General features: G+C 41.9%; 1 long non-coding RNA gene across 1 annotated transcript in view; it reads left to right on the forward strand.

The window, feature by feature from the left end:
- Positions 1-13,775: 13,775 nt before the first annotated feature.
- LOC143110080 (uncharacterized) overlaps positions 13,776-14,550 on the forward strand; it is a 2,942-nt gene continuing 2,167 nt past the window's right edge. The window contains exons 1-2 of the long non-coding RNA XR_012984054.1: positions 13,776-13,817; positions 14,219-14,367. This is a non-coding gene — a long non-coding RNA (uncharacterized LOC143110080). The remainder of the gene's footprint in view (positions 13,818-14,218; positions 14,368-14,550) is intronic.

Here is a 14,550-nt window from a genome sequence, read left to right on the forward strand (position 1 = left end):
ATGGATGGAATCATTGCCTCTGTCAAACAGGTGCCCCTTTCTGCAAGGTCTGCTACCCGCCGCATAGAAGCGCTGTCTGATGCTGTGCAGGGAGTTGTTATCAGTGATCTCACTCGGGCTAATTACTTCTCCTTAGCGATAGACGAGAGCACTGACAACACAGATGTTGCGCAGATGTGTGTCTTTGTCAGATATTTTGATGGGAAGCTGTTTAGGGAAGATCTGCTGGCTCTTATTCCTTTGGAGGGGCACACCACTGGAGACATTATATTCACTGAACTGTCAAAAGTGTCTGAACGGCTTTCACTGTCATTTGAGAAAATCAACCTACTCGTGACAGATGGGGCCCCTGCTATGGTGGGAAGGCACAGAGGTTTAGTGAGCAGGTTGAAGGAGCACTCCACGTCTCATCCACCAGAGTATCCTTTGCGCAAAGCTCAGTGGTGAGCTGAAGGGGGTTATGGATAGAGTGATGCGTATCATCAATTTTGTCAGGGGTACATCAAGCACCCATCATCGACTTTTCCGACAGCTTGTGGCAGATTCAGAGGACGCCACCCATGATAACCTGCTGCTGCACAACGACGTGCGCTGGCTAAGCAAAGGTAAAGCCTTGGACCGCTTCTGTGCGCTACTGGGTGAGGTGAAGGCATTCCTTATGTCTAGCAAGAGTGAGGCAGCAGCAGATCACCTCGTCTTTATAGAGGTCGAAAATGTCGACTGTCGAAAATGTCCAATGTTGCATTTTTAGTTGACATATTTGGCCATTTAAACAATCTTAACCTGCAGCTACAGGGAAAAGGCAAAACCATCGTGGACATGGTTGAAAAGCTCCAATCATTCACCGTCAAGCTGGGGTTGTTAGAGTCCGACATATCAACTGGCAGGCTCCTTCATTTCAGTACTCTTAAAACACAGGCAAGACAAGTGACGGGACTAATGGTAGACTTCGTCAAGCAAATCCGAGCCAACTTCGCTTCTAGGTTGGAGGACTTTTCTGTCTCGAATGAAGTAATTGCTTTTGTGTGTGACCCTCTCACAACCCGACCTAGCGGAGAACTGTCCTCCCTGGCCAAAACAAATGCCCCCTCGTTGGATGAGGCTAAATTTGAGATGGAGTTAATTGATTTCCAAACAACCTCCCTGGTCAAAGATGCTTTCAGATCTGCGGAGTCCGTGAGTGCCTTTTGGGGGGCATGCTTAGAGGAGTACAGCACAATTAAGAACCTTGCGTTTTATGTGTTGACAATGTTCCCTTCCACTTATATGTGCGAGTCTGCCTTCTCATCCATGAATGCAATAAAAACCCACGAGAGGAATCAATTGACGCACAAAAATCTTGAGAACTGCCTGCGGATTTCAGTGACAACTGTAACACCCGACATCCAAAGCCTTGGGGCGAATGACAGATGCCAGTTCTCACATTGAGTAGTAACGCTAGCCTACCAATAGTTTGATTGGGTTTTGAATGTCACTAAAATTGTTCAGGAGGATAGACCTCTGCACCACCACCTCCAGTTGTGTGTCCGTAATATGGCTAATGTTCCATTTTTTTTTAAGCCGCTTTTGTCTGAATTAGTTTTGTTGTTTATGTGTGTCGCGCCGTTACCAAAATATAGGCTAAGGTTGCTGTTGCCACACTTACATGTCTTCTTCCAGGTCTACCCCCTCTTTTGAATTGGCCTAATATAGGCTAGGTTATATAGGTAAGGTTATCTGATCTTTTGTCAGTCAAGCAAGATTGTTTTTTTATTTCCGACTTAAAGACGAATTTAAACATTGCAAGAAGAACGTTTGTTCTGGTGTTTGTCTGTTTTTGCGCCCGCAGTATGATTGGGGGATATGGGCCTATTTGTAAACCGTTGTTGTTAAATAAAAAAAATACTTTTTTTGAAAAACAAAAACAAAACGGTCTCCCAAAATAATTTAGCGGGCCAAGAAATATTGCTGGCGGGCCAGTTTTGGCCCACGGGCCACCTCTTGCCGACCCCTGCACTATGGCATGCAGAAGGTGTGAGCATTAATGGAGGTTGTTGGCATACAGAGCTTCACGCTTAGCCTCTACTGCAAATAAGGTCGGAATTAATTCTGCGTAATAGCACGGTGACTGGCTCTGCAATCGATCAATTGCCTGCGCAAGGGGTTTCAGCACTTTGGCATATTCTTCAATGTACTCCATCTCTGCATCCTTAAATAACGGCAGGTTGCAGATGCTGCAGAGCTGATGAAGGCTGTCATATAGAGAGTTCCAACGTGTCGCACAAGGGGAATTTCAGTACTGCAGACACCACTTCAGCGCTTTTAGGCCTTCCTGCTGCGTTCCACAGTGCAGAACATTTTCCCATTGTAGAGTTGTTAAGACGCGACAAGCTAGAATGTTCTTTCATGGCCTTTTTTGCATCAATTGTCGCAACTAAACACGCACGCGCATCGCAAATGAGTTGGTAAAATAATGCCAGTCTCATTTTCCTCGGAGTCTGAAGAGTCTATTGCGATAAATGAGAGATTTTTTTTTTACTCTCCTCGTCCACGCACTGCTGAAATATTAAATTCTTTAAATGCTTTGACGAATTTGGACCCATTGTCTGTTACTGTAGCAGCAACGCGTTCATGGGACAGCCCATATTCGCCGTGGATTTCATCCAGTGTCGCAATTTGATTGTATGTGTGTGGTGGACTAGGGAAATGGCGGCATGCTAGTGCTGTAGACAGGCAGTCCAATGTATCTGGCTGAATCCAGTCCACGACAACCATGAGCATTCCATGGGTCCATTACTGAGTGGGAATGGACCCATAAAATCTACTCCAATCATCTCACCAGGAGTTTGGACGTTCGTCTGTTGTAATTGGCCAGCAGGTCTTTCGTTTGTTGCTTTATACTGCTGGCATTTCTGACACGATCGGACATGTTCCCACACATCTTTTCGTATAGATGGCCACCAGACAACCTCCAAGATCCTGAGGAGGGTCTTCATCCTTCCAAGATGGCCTCCGAGAGGACTATTGTGAAAGTAAGCAAGGAACTCTTGCACCATCTTGCTCGGGACCACCAGCTGGTAGTTAAATCCAGTGTATTTGGATGGAACTCCACGATACAGAACTCCCTTCTGGTCTTGATAGTGGACTCGGCCTGGGCTTGTTCTTGGTTCTTCTTGCCTCAGCTCTTCACAGACAGGATCTGTCTGCTGTGCTTCTTCAATCTCCTGTAGAGTTGTTCGCAGTTCAGCCCAGTGTGTCTTGGCTACAGCAATGCACATGTCCCCTGCAGGTGAGCGGGACAGGGCGTCGGAGACAACATTGCAACACCCTTTCTTGTAATGGACGCGTAATGAAAAAGGCTGCAATCTCAAGGTCCACCGTGTAAGCCTGGATGAAGTTTTTGGGCAGTTAAAAACCCAGGAAAGAGCACTGTGATCAGTGAAGACATCAAACGTGCTCCCCTCTAAATAATGCCTCCACTTCTCCACTGCCCACACTACACTACACTACAGCCAGACATTCTTTTTCGGCTGTGGAGTACCTCACTTCTGCATCCTTTTTGTGCCCTAGACACATAGGCAATTGCCCTTTCTTGCCCATCAACATTCTGGGTGAGAATGGCACCCAACCCCACATCACTCGCATCAGTGTGCACCTGAAATGGGTGATGGATGTGGGGATGGGCCAGGACATGTGGAGCCTGCAAAGCCAGCTTCAGCTGCTCAAATGCTGCTTGGCAGTTTGCGGTCCAGTTCCAAGCAACCGCCTTCTTTTTCAGATGGTTCATTGGAGAAGACACATCGGCCAGATTAGGGATGAATTTATGATACCAGCCCACAAGCCCCAGGAATTTTTGCAATGACTTCAAGTCGGTTGGTGCTGGGTAATTGCTGATAGCTTCCACTCCCTTGCCTGACACAACATGTCCCAGAAATTTGAACTGGGTCTGCAACAGATGGCACTTCTTGATATTGAGAGTGAGATGAGCTTGGTGGAGCTTTTGGAACACTGCCTCCAGGTCACTAAGGCGCTGTTCCAGGGACCTAGAAAAGATGACTATGTCATTGATATAAACAAAGCAGGACACACCAAAAAAGCTTGAAACATTGGCAGACCAAATGTCAGCAGTGGTACATAAGTGGTTAACACCTTTCAAGACTTCTTTCAAATCATCCACTTTTGTTGTAGTCATTGTCAATTTCTTCTTCCTAGAGTTCTTCTTGAGATTACAGTTGCTTCTGGGTTCAAGCCCTGAACGAGGTCAATTAAGTATTGCTGCTCAACAGTTGAAAGAGGATGCATTCCTTTAACAACTTTTTTTCTGAGAGATCTGGGCATTTCTGGGAGAACACTCTGTAAACAACTTTGTCTGCTTGTGTGTGGTACCGATGGTCCTTTTCTTTCCACTGCTGAAACCCTGCTTGTGTTGCTCAAACTCTGGAAGTACCTCACCATGCAACCTCTTCAGGTGAGTTTTGAAATTTGTAGTGGTTTGAACAGAACCAGATATGATGGTTTTCTTCTTTGTACATAATTTGAACTTGTCCCGATTTTGTTTGTTTCACAATTTGAAAAAAAGTCCCATAATATCGCTGATTTCACTGTCCACTGAACAGTACTGCTTTGGGGTAGGATTCTCCTCTGGTATTTCCAGGGGCTGGTTAGAGCTGTATGAAAAGAAGACTTCACTATCTATTGCATCTTAACCACAGAAATATTTTTAAATTGAAATATATACTAGTATATAAATAATAAATAAATTGAAAATTGCTAGGAAATCAGATATAATTTCATTATTTATAATTCAGTATTGGTTTGTTACAGTTTTTCTCAGTCGCGTTGGTGCTTTTCTCAGATCAGAATGAAAATCCTCATAACTGTTAGTTCAACCTTCACAACATTTAGTCATTTGTGCACATCATAGTAGCAATTTCTCCTTCTTCTGAACAAATTCCAAATGCTTTTGGACATGTATCAGTTGCTTTGTCATGTCAGTCAAAATGAACTACAGCCTGACGAGCCAGACCCACATTAAAATTTAGGATTTGGGCACTCACCGTTCGCAGTGCTCACTCCGAGGGGCGGGATTATCGGTTGTCTTTCAAATTCCCTCTGCACGCAATAGGACAGCGCTGAGTCCCATGCGTTTTTCCACCAGTGGAGCTAGTTGGCTAGTTCAAACTTTTGCCAACTTAAAACAAGCTTAACTCGTGTCACACTGTTGGCCAACAGCAACATCCATCTTCTTTGTTTTCAAGTAGCAGGAAATTCAAGCCAAACCGTTGCAACTCTGCCATCAATCATTATGTTAAGCCTTCCATAACGACTCTATACACGATTTGATTGGCCTGATAGAAGTTTAATTTTTCGAGCTCACAAGCCAACGGAGAGTTGCTAGACTAGCCCTGAGCGCAAATGTAATTTGCTGCCGCTAGGGTGCGTCTAGATTTCTAGGCTAAATGAACTATACTTATGGATACTGAATAGTCGTTCCCAATAAAACTAATAGTCTTCATTACATTGCTTGAGTCATTACATACAAAATTGGTGAACTAGTTATCAAATTCTGTCACAATGCTGTAGAATTGCAAAGAGAATATACAGTAAAAATGTGAAACGTACATAGTCAGTGTCTTGTACTCTGAGAGAATAAACTGCCATAATGAAAACATGACGAAGCCATTTGACTATCTTGTTCATAAACGATGGAGTCAAGACTTCTCATTTTGATGACACTGGCAGTTTCATTGACATAAATACTTGCTTTAGAGGAATGGACTATCCATTTTGAGCAAGTGACGTGCTTTTGCAGGTCATCCACTAGGTTTTGCAGTTTGCACTAATTGTTTTGAGAAATGCACTAACTGCTGTGCAAATGTTAATAGTGATGTGAGAAAAGCACCAAAGCGACTGAGAAAAACTGTAATAGCACCCACGGGTGGTGTACTTTGTTTTGAAGCTGCAACTATTATTTATAGGGCTGTCAATCGATTAAAAAAATGTATCTAATTAATTACATACTCTGTGATTAATTAATCTAAATTAATCGCATATATAATTTTTGCTGTGAAAGTATTTTAAATATTTAAATTCAAATGAATAATTGAATAATTAGCATTAGTGACATTAAAGTTCAAAAACTCTTTTATTATTATTTTCACTGTTCAAATAATGGCCATAATAATCTATGATATGACCTAATATGCTGAGGAAATAAATTCAAAAGTGCTTCGGGAAGAAGTTTTTTTGTTCACATACAAGGCATTTCAGGCCACAGATATAACCTAGGGGACACAATGAAAATAAATTAACACTCCCCTCAATGTCAACACTTGCAGACATTGCAAAGGACTTTATTTTCAACACTTTATTTTTATCAACACCATCAGGCCGTTTTTTAAAAGTAAATGTTCCAATCAATAATCTAGGCAGCACGTTTTCTTCTCTCTCCTTCATTTTACAGTCTAATTTTTACTGACTAGAACGGCTCAGGGTCATACGGAATCGATTAATCTGCACAAATTTTTTTTAATCAGTTATTTTTTCTCAAATTAATTAATCGAAATTAATCAGTTATTTTGACCGCCCTAATTATTTACAATGTTATAATGTTATAATAATATAAATAATAATTCCAAATGCATCACAAATTGAAAACTGAGAACACATTACGCACTGAAAAAGCATAGCCAAGTTCATAATTCCTGAAGCTTAGTAGACAAAATATTCAGAATCAGCATCCATAAATGCTTTATTTCTGTAATACTATTATAAATGCTACACAGCTGTAAATGTGTCAAGAATGCAGCATACAAGCTTCCAGTTCAACTCCCTTACCTGCTCTCCTCGCTGTCTCCCATTCTCTCACTCACTCTGTTACTAAAATAAACTAGGTAAATTTGGTTGCTCACCTTGCTTTCAAACAACTTCCTTGACAGGTCTGGACAAAGCACCAAGTAGAAGCTACCTGACTCAATCTAATCTGCAGCACAGCGCATTTTGTGTTGTGATAGTAGTGCAATGTGCATGCCCATAGCAAGTTTGAAACAGCGCCAAAATTCCCTAGTGACCGAGAGTGGTATCACAGGGGCTTGACTATGCGAAAGTGCCACAGACAGACAGAGATTTCGTGCTTTATAGATAGTTAGATAGATGTCAACACATTGTCTCACACAAAGTATTTTACAGTATTTTGAAAATACAAAAATACACAACACTGAAGTATTTTGATACAAAATACAAATGCATTTTCATCATCTCAATAAAATACAAATTACAAAATGTTGTATTTGAAATACGTATTTCAAATACAGTACATGTATTAGAAATACTGCCCATCCGTGCCTGTAGCCTCGTTCCAGGTGAATAAGGCGAATTAAGTTAAGTTTGAAAAAACTATAGAATGTTAAATATGTTCAATATCCCTAACGTAATGCATGTCTTTGCCAAAAATGACAAAATACGATGTTATATTAATAATGCAAATGAACGGAAAACTTTGAAATATAGTCTGAAATGAGATGTTATTATGACCGCCGCGCAGCGAAGCGGCGGTCATATAGGTTTAGTCAGATTTTTTTTTTTTTTTTTTTCCTTTTTTTTTTCTTTTTTTTTTTTTTTTTCTTTTTTGCATGTCCAAATTTCCGTCAATGATTCCCGGGACACTGAAAGACCGGGGTAGACGAAACTTGGTGGGCATGTAACCCCATATGGATAGCATGGAACCATCGTTTTTCGTTTTGATCTGTAGCCCCCCCGCTGGACTGCACCCCCCGAAAGGAGGGTAGGGCAGACACAGTTTTCTGTGAATATCTCGAGAACCGTAAGGTTTAGGAGGACCATTTTTTTTTGTATGTTGATCTCAAGGGGCCATGTCAACCCATTCCATAACCACTCATTTCATGTATAGCGCCACCTAGTTAAACACAAAAAAGTAAAAATTAGGTGTTGTAATCGCAGGTATCTGTGACCTAACATAGTCAAAACTGCACGAAATTGGAAGTGTAGGATCATTATGACACCCTCTAAATGCACGCCAAGTTTCGTGGAATTCCGTTCATGGGGGGCCACACAATAAATTAATTTATGTTACTATACACCAACTGGCCTGTAGGTGGCCGGAGACAGTTTTCTGTGAATATCTCGAGAACCGTAGGGCCTAGGAGGTCCACCTTTTTTTTGTATGTTGATCTCAAGGGGCCATGTCAACCCATCCCATTACCACTTATTTCATGTATAGCGCCACCTAGTTAAAAATTAAAAAGCAAAAAATTAGGTGTTTTCATCACAATATCTCTGGCTGACATGGTCAAAACTGCACGAAATTGAAAGTGTAGGATCATTATGACACCCTCCGAATGCATGCCAAGTTTTGTGTACTTTCGTTCATGGGGGGCCTTACAATAAAACAATTTATGTGTACATTTAGTGACGTACACCAACAAGGATTCCCGGGACACTGAAAGACCGGGGTACACAAAACTTGGTGGGCATGTACCCCCACATGGATAGCATGGAACCGTCATTTTTCGTTTTGATCTGTAGCCCCCCCGCTGGACTGGACCCCCCGAAAGGAGGGTAGGCCAGACACAGTTCTCTGTGAATATCTTGAGAACTGTAGGACCTAGGATGACTATTTTTCCGTATATTTGCCTCCAGGGGTCATGTTAACCCAGTTCATGTGCACACATGTGCACAAACAGATACACACACACACACACACATTCACAGTAATCATACCTATGACCAGGGCCGGCCTGAGGCATAAGCGAACTAAGCGGCTGCTTGGGGCCTCCTGGCCACCAGGGGGCCCCCAATCGAGTTTCTTTTTTTTTTTTTACATAATAAATAACGTAAACAAGTGACATCAATGAATGAATAAATGAAACAATTATCATTCAAATCAAGAAAATTATGATTTCATGATTAATATGCCTGCCTACTGCTACTGTGTCTGCCAGCCTTTGAGTCACGCGCATAAAGTAGACACCTCGGGTGCATATACAATTCGTGCAGACACTGCATCAAGTTCAACAATCGGAAGAGACGGTAATGTTCAGACAAGTCACAAAAAAGGACGTATCCCTCTGGTGCCGAAAACAGAACGAAGAAAATGACAGAGGAGGAGAAAAACGAGCAAGATACAGGTATGTTTTGCATGATTATTTACAGTATGTTTTGTGCTTGAGGTAGCTAGCTAGCTGTCATGATCTAATATAAGCCATCACCAAAGCTAAATCTCCGCCATCAACAGAGAAATGTCTCCCATTAATATATATTTATCTAGATGTATTTCAGATGTCAAGGATATTGGGATTGTTTTGGATGTTCAATCAAGCATGTACCCTAGCTCTAGGTGGGCTTATTATGTCGTAAATTAAAGTTAGCTAGCTGACTGAAGTGGACATTAGCACTACAGTAGCTACATGAAAACGTAGCTGAAGGCAAATTTACCACAGAGGGATTGTTTCTGATTTCGCACCTGAAAGTGTTGATAGTTTATTACTGCTCTATAATATGTGACATAGTGGTAAGTCTGATAGCAACAACAGACTAAGCCCAGGCTCCCAGTCCCAACCCAACCCACTGACTAGCGCGACTCTGGGCATCGGTAACGTTCCAGCTTCATAGGCAAAGATGGAACAGTACGTCCGCTCTGCTCTAAGATCTTTGGAGAGAGATGGTAGTGTTTGAGAAAATATACCATGTTGGGTGGGGAGACTTCTGTGATGAAAATAAATTTACATTTGATTAAGATAGTGGCAAGTGATGTAGCGGTGCTACCCTAATATTTAGGCTGCAGTAGATCACCATGTTAAGCGTTCACCATACCGCAATTAAGTATACTCTTTTGAGTATGCCTCATTTGCCAATAGAATATGAATTGTTACATGTGGAATTGCTTGTTATTTGAGTGTAAGTAATGATAGCAAAATAAACTCATTCTGCTCGATCAACTATGCACTTATGCAATATTTTTTTTTTTTCAGAGACACTGTTGAAGTCCTTTGGAGCACATCTCTACCTCTACCTAACTCTACCTACCAGAAGGTGAGGTTTTCTTGATGGCAAATGGTTACATAGCCTGTTAATATGACATGACACATTTAACATCGTTTTTTTTTTATTTATTTATGTATTTATTTAATCATTGCAGATTCGTCCACTGCAGAGTTGCAGATGCCTAAAAACCAGGAACGAAGTAGGAATAATTATCTATTTTTTGGGACATTTTATTTTTGATTATTAATGTTTGTCTATTTTGTTTTTATTTTGTAGTTGAAAATTGCTCATTTAATGCACATTTGCGGATTTGTTCAGCAAATCTGTTGAAAAACAAGTCATTAAACTGATGTACTTGTTTACAACAAATACAAATGCTGTTGTATTTTGTTATTTGTCAATTCAACTTCAGTAAACCACCCTTAGTGCTTCACTTTGAATATGAATGTTTCAAATAAAACTGTGATTTTAGTACCCTCTAAGATTAAAAGGTGACAGGGTTGGTGTAAATAACAACTATATTAATACATTGGTTTACCAAGCACATGGGGCCAGAAGTCTAGATTGGAGCGCCAAAACATTTTTGGCATGTGAGCAAGGATGGATTACTGAATGAGCCTACCGAGCCCAAGAGGTCAAGGGACCCTGAACCCCAAGTAGTTGTGTGAATTCACTACCAATAAGTCAAAAAGCAAAAGGCTATGAATCTGAACAAATTTTGGTGTAAATAACAACTATATTAATACATTGGTTTACCAAGCACATGGGGCCAGAAGTCTAGATTGGAGCGCCAAAACATTTTTGGCATGTGAGCAAGGATGGATTACTGAATGAGCCTACCGAGCCCAAGAGGTCAAGGGACCCTGAACCCCAAGTAGTTGTGTGAATTCACTACCAATAAGTCAAAAAGCAAAAGGCTATGAATCTGAACAAATTTAGGTACTGCCCTTCTCCAGCTGACCATCCCAAAAATGCACCAGAATACAGGAAATCACATCTAACCCCCCCCCACCCACACACACACACACACCCGTTTGTACCCACATTTGCACAAAGAGGGTAGGGGAGAGGGTCCGTATGCATCTGTGTCCAGGGGGACAGTAGTTCATAATCAGTCGCTGTATTAATACATAACCTCACTGTATTAATTTATAATATGACATTATAGTGTGAAGTTGTCAATTATCACCAAGCACAGGTGACTGCGTTGTGGGAGGGGGCCCCCAAATCAAATTCTGCTTAGGGCCCCCAAAAGGCTTGGGCCGGCACTGCATATGACACATACTCACACAGTAGACATATGTACGCTTCCATGCACAGGCACATACGCAGGCACACACACAAGCACGCACACACACACACACACACACACACACACACACACACACACACACACACACACACACACATAACATAAACATAACACAAACAATCAAGAATTTCTCATAATTATGAACAGGCAAGATGGAGGTGGGGTTGTATAAAATGAATTTTACATGTGAAATCTATGAACTAATCATGTTTTGGTACTTGTTGTCTAGCAGATACCAGTGAGAATTGAGTGTGGATAATGCAATTTAGTGAGACAGTTAGAATCATATAGGCCTTTCAGCGTGATTTCTTTTTGTGGAAAAAATGTGCTGGACTGGGCGGCGGTCATATTTTGTACCGCTCTGCGGTACATCTAGTTATCATTGAGACAACAGGGGTATACATGGATTTCTATGGAACGTCACGAAAACATGCGTGCGCAACCAAGAGGCAGAAAGCACCACAGAACAGCATAGAGCAATGCAAAAGAGCAAAAGAATAAAATGAGTTTTTGTGCTGAAAACTGCACCAATTCGAAATCACGATGGCTAGAGAATAGGGATGTCCGATATTGGCTTTTTTGCCGATATCCGATATGCCAACCCGTTCTCATCTCAGGGCGTCATATAAGGCCGTTTTGTCACGTCCTTCGGCGTTTTCTGTCCACGCATATAGCACCCTTTCGAGTGTAGGTGCACGCTCATGGCTTTCAACCAACTTCAGCGTAAAACCACCAGCGATGTTATTAGACGCTCTGGGCTCATGGCTTTCTCCAATGCAACCCACGGGCGTTTCACAGGACGCCTTCGGATTTGGCCAAATTGCAATACAAGGGCGACATATCCGACGCTTTCAGCAACAGTGCGGACAATTTGGTTTTGTTTTAAATTATCCATTAGCCTAACCTTATTTTAAACCTGGGCGTGTGCTTGGTAGGTCTAACAAAAAAAAACACAATAACAGGTGAAATGCCCGTGCCATCTATTGCCCGCATAGAGGAGTATATTGGCCGTTTTCAATACCTTTACCGTGCGAGAGAGAGATGGCTTTCTCCAATGCAACCCACGTTTCACAGGACTCTTTCGGATTTGGCCTTCAATCCAAGGGCGACATATCTTACGCTTTCAGTAAATGCGCGGACGATTTGCTTTTGTTTCAAATGATCCAGTAACCTTAATTTAAACATGAATGTGTGCTTGTTATGCTTGGCCAAAAAACACAATAATATGTGACATGCCCATGCCATCTATTGCCTGCATAGAGGATTTGATTGGTCATTTTCAAAACCCTTATCGTGCGAGAGAGACGCTCATGGCTTTCTTCAATGCAACCCACGGGCGTTTCACAGGACGCATTTGGATTTGGCCAAATTGCAATACAAGGGCGACATATCCAACGCTTTCAGCAACAGTGCGGACAATTTGGTTTTGTTTTAAATTATCCAGTAGCCTAACCTTAATTTAAACATGGACGTGTGCTTGGTAAGTCTAACAAAAAAACACAATAACAGGTGACATGCCCGTGCCATCTATTGCCCGCATAGAGGAGTATATTGGCCGTTTCCAACACCTTTACTGTGCGAGAGAGAGATGGCTTTCTCCAATGCAACCCACGTTTCACAGGACGCTTTCGGATTTGACCTTCAATCCAAGGGCGACATATCTGACGCTTTCAGTAAAAGCGCGGACAATTTGGTCTTGTTTCAAATTATCCAGTAACCTTAATTTAAACATGAAAGTGTGCTTGTTAGGCTTAGCCAAAAAACACAATAATATGTGACATGCCCATGCCATCTATTGCCTGCATAGAGGATTTGATTGGCCGTTTTCAACACATTATCGTGCGAGAGAGACGCTCATGGCTTTATTCAATAAAACCCACATATGCGTTTCACAGGACGCATTCGGATTTGGCCTTTCTAAGAGCGACATATCGGACGCTTTCAGTAACAGTGCGGGCAATTTGCTTTTATTTTAAATGATCCATAATCTTAATTCAAATATAAATGTGCGCTTGGTAGGCCTAACCAAAAAAGTCAATAATATGTGACATGCCCATCTAATGCCAGCTTAGAGGAGTTGCCGTTTTCAACACCTGTATCGTGCGAGAGGGACAATGCAACCCACACAGGCGTTTCACATGACGCATTGGGTACGCATTCGCGGCAAAGCCCACCGCGCCGCACATAGCCCATTGGTTTCCTATGGAGAGCGCAAGGTGTAGTTAACGCGTCCGCTATGCATCTCGGGAAGGCGGCGCGGCGGTGCGTCGAGAGGTTAACGCTAGGCGGTTAGCCAATGAAAGTACATCTTCGGTACACAAGTTCTCTCTTTTGCTCTAGTCTTCCGGTCCGCCTGCCAGAAATATTTGTTCTGCCGCGTGTTAGTTTAGTGAAAATATATTAAGCTATGGTGGCGAAGCCATTAAGTTTAGAACAAGTTCGCCACTGCACCCTATCAAAAAGACCTTGTTTGCGACCTGAACCAAGACAGAAGGTGCTTTGGAGGAACATGTCAGTGATATGTGTGAGTGTTTCAATAAAAGATGTTAAAATTCCTTGCATTGGTTAACAGTATTACGTACAGCTGCAGGCCAGTTTCATATTATTTTAGGGTCTTCGTGTAGCCAGTACAATTACATTTCTCTGTCCATAATATTGCATTTCTATAGTAAAGTGCAGTAGTAAGTGCAACGTCCCAGGTAGCTACTGTATTTTCCTGCATATGAACTGTAAATAATGGAGTTACATTTTGTATTTGAATGTTTACCTAATTTTTTAGACAAACTGAAAAATGACAGCTGTCATCTCACATAGTTTACATTACTCATAACTTCTCACAAACAGATATGTTTATGGATGGATTTGATCTATCTATCTATCTATCTATCTATCTATCTATGCGTGTGTGTGTTATCCCTCTCTCAGTCCTTCTGTAAAGCACTGGAGTACCTGAGCTACATTTCTCAAAGTGAACCCTCATACAGAGACCCTACTGAGTACTACGCAGAGGCGCCTGGCGGTACAGCTACAAGGTCAACCTCAGCATAGATGAGTCCAGAATCCACGCCCCTCAGGTGAGTTAGAGTCCACCAGCCTCATGTAGGCCTACCAACATTGTCTTAATTTATACCCTAGGAAGCCTGTTGTGGTGTGTGTGTGTGTTTGTGTGTGTGTGTGTGTGTATCTGTCTATGTGTGTGTGTGTGTGTGTGTGTGTGTGTGTCTGTGTGTGTGTGTTTATATGTGTGTGTGTGTGTG

The sequence above is a fragment of the Alosa pseudoharengus genome, unplaced genomic scaffold (genome assembly GCF_046254945.1).
Source record: "Alosa pseudoharengus isolate Yale_2024_CS ecotype anadromous, Long Island Sound unplaced genomic scaffold, YU_APseudo_1.1 YU_APseudo_1.1_scf_7, whole genome shotgun sequence".
Lineage (NCBI taxonomy): Eukaryota > Metazoa > Chordata > Actinopteri > Clupeiformes > Clupeidae > Alosa > Alosa pseudoharengus.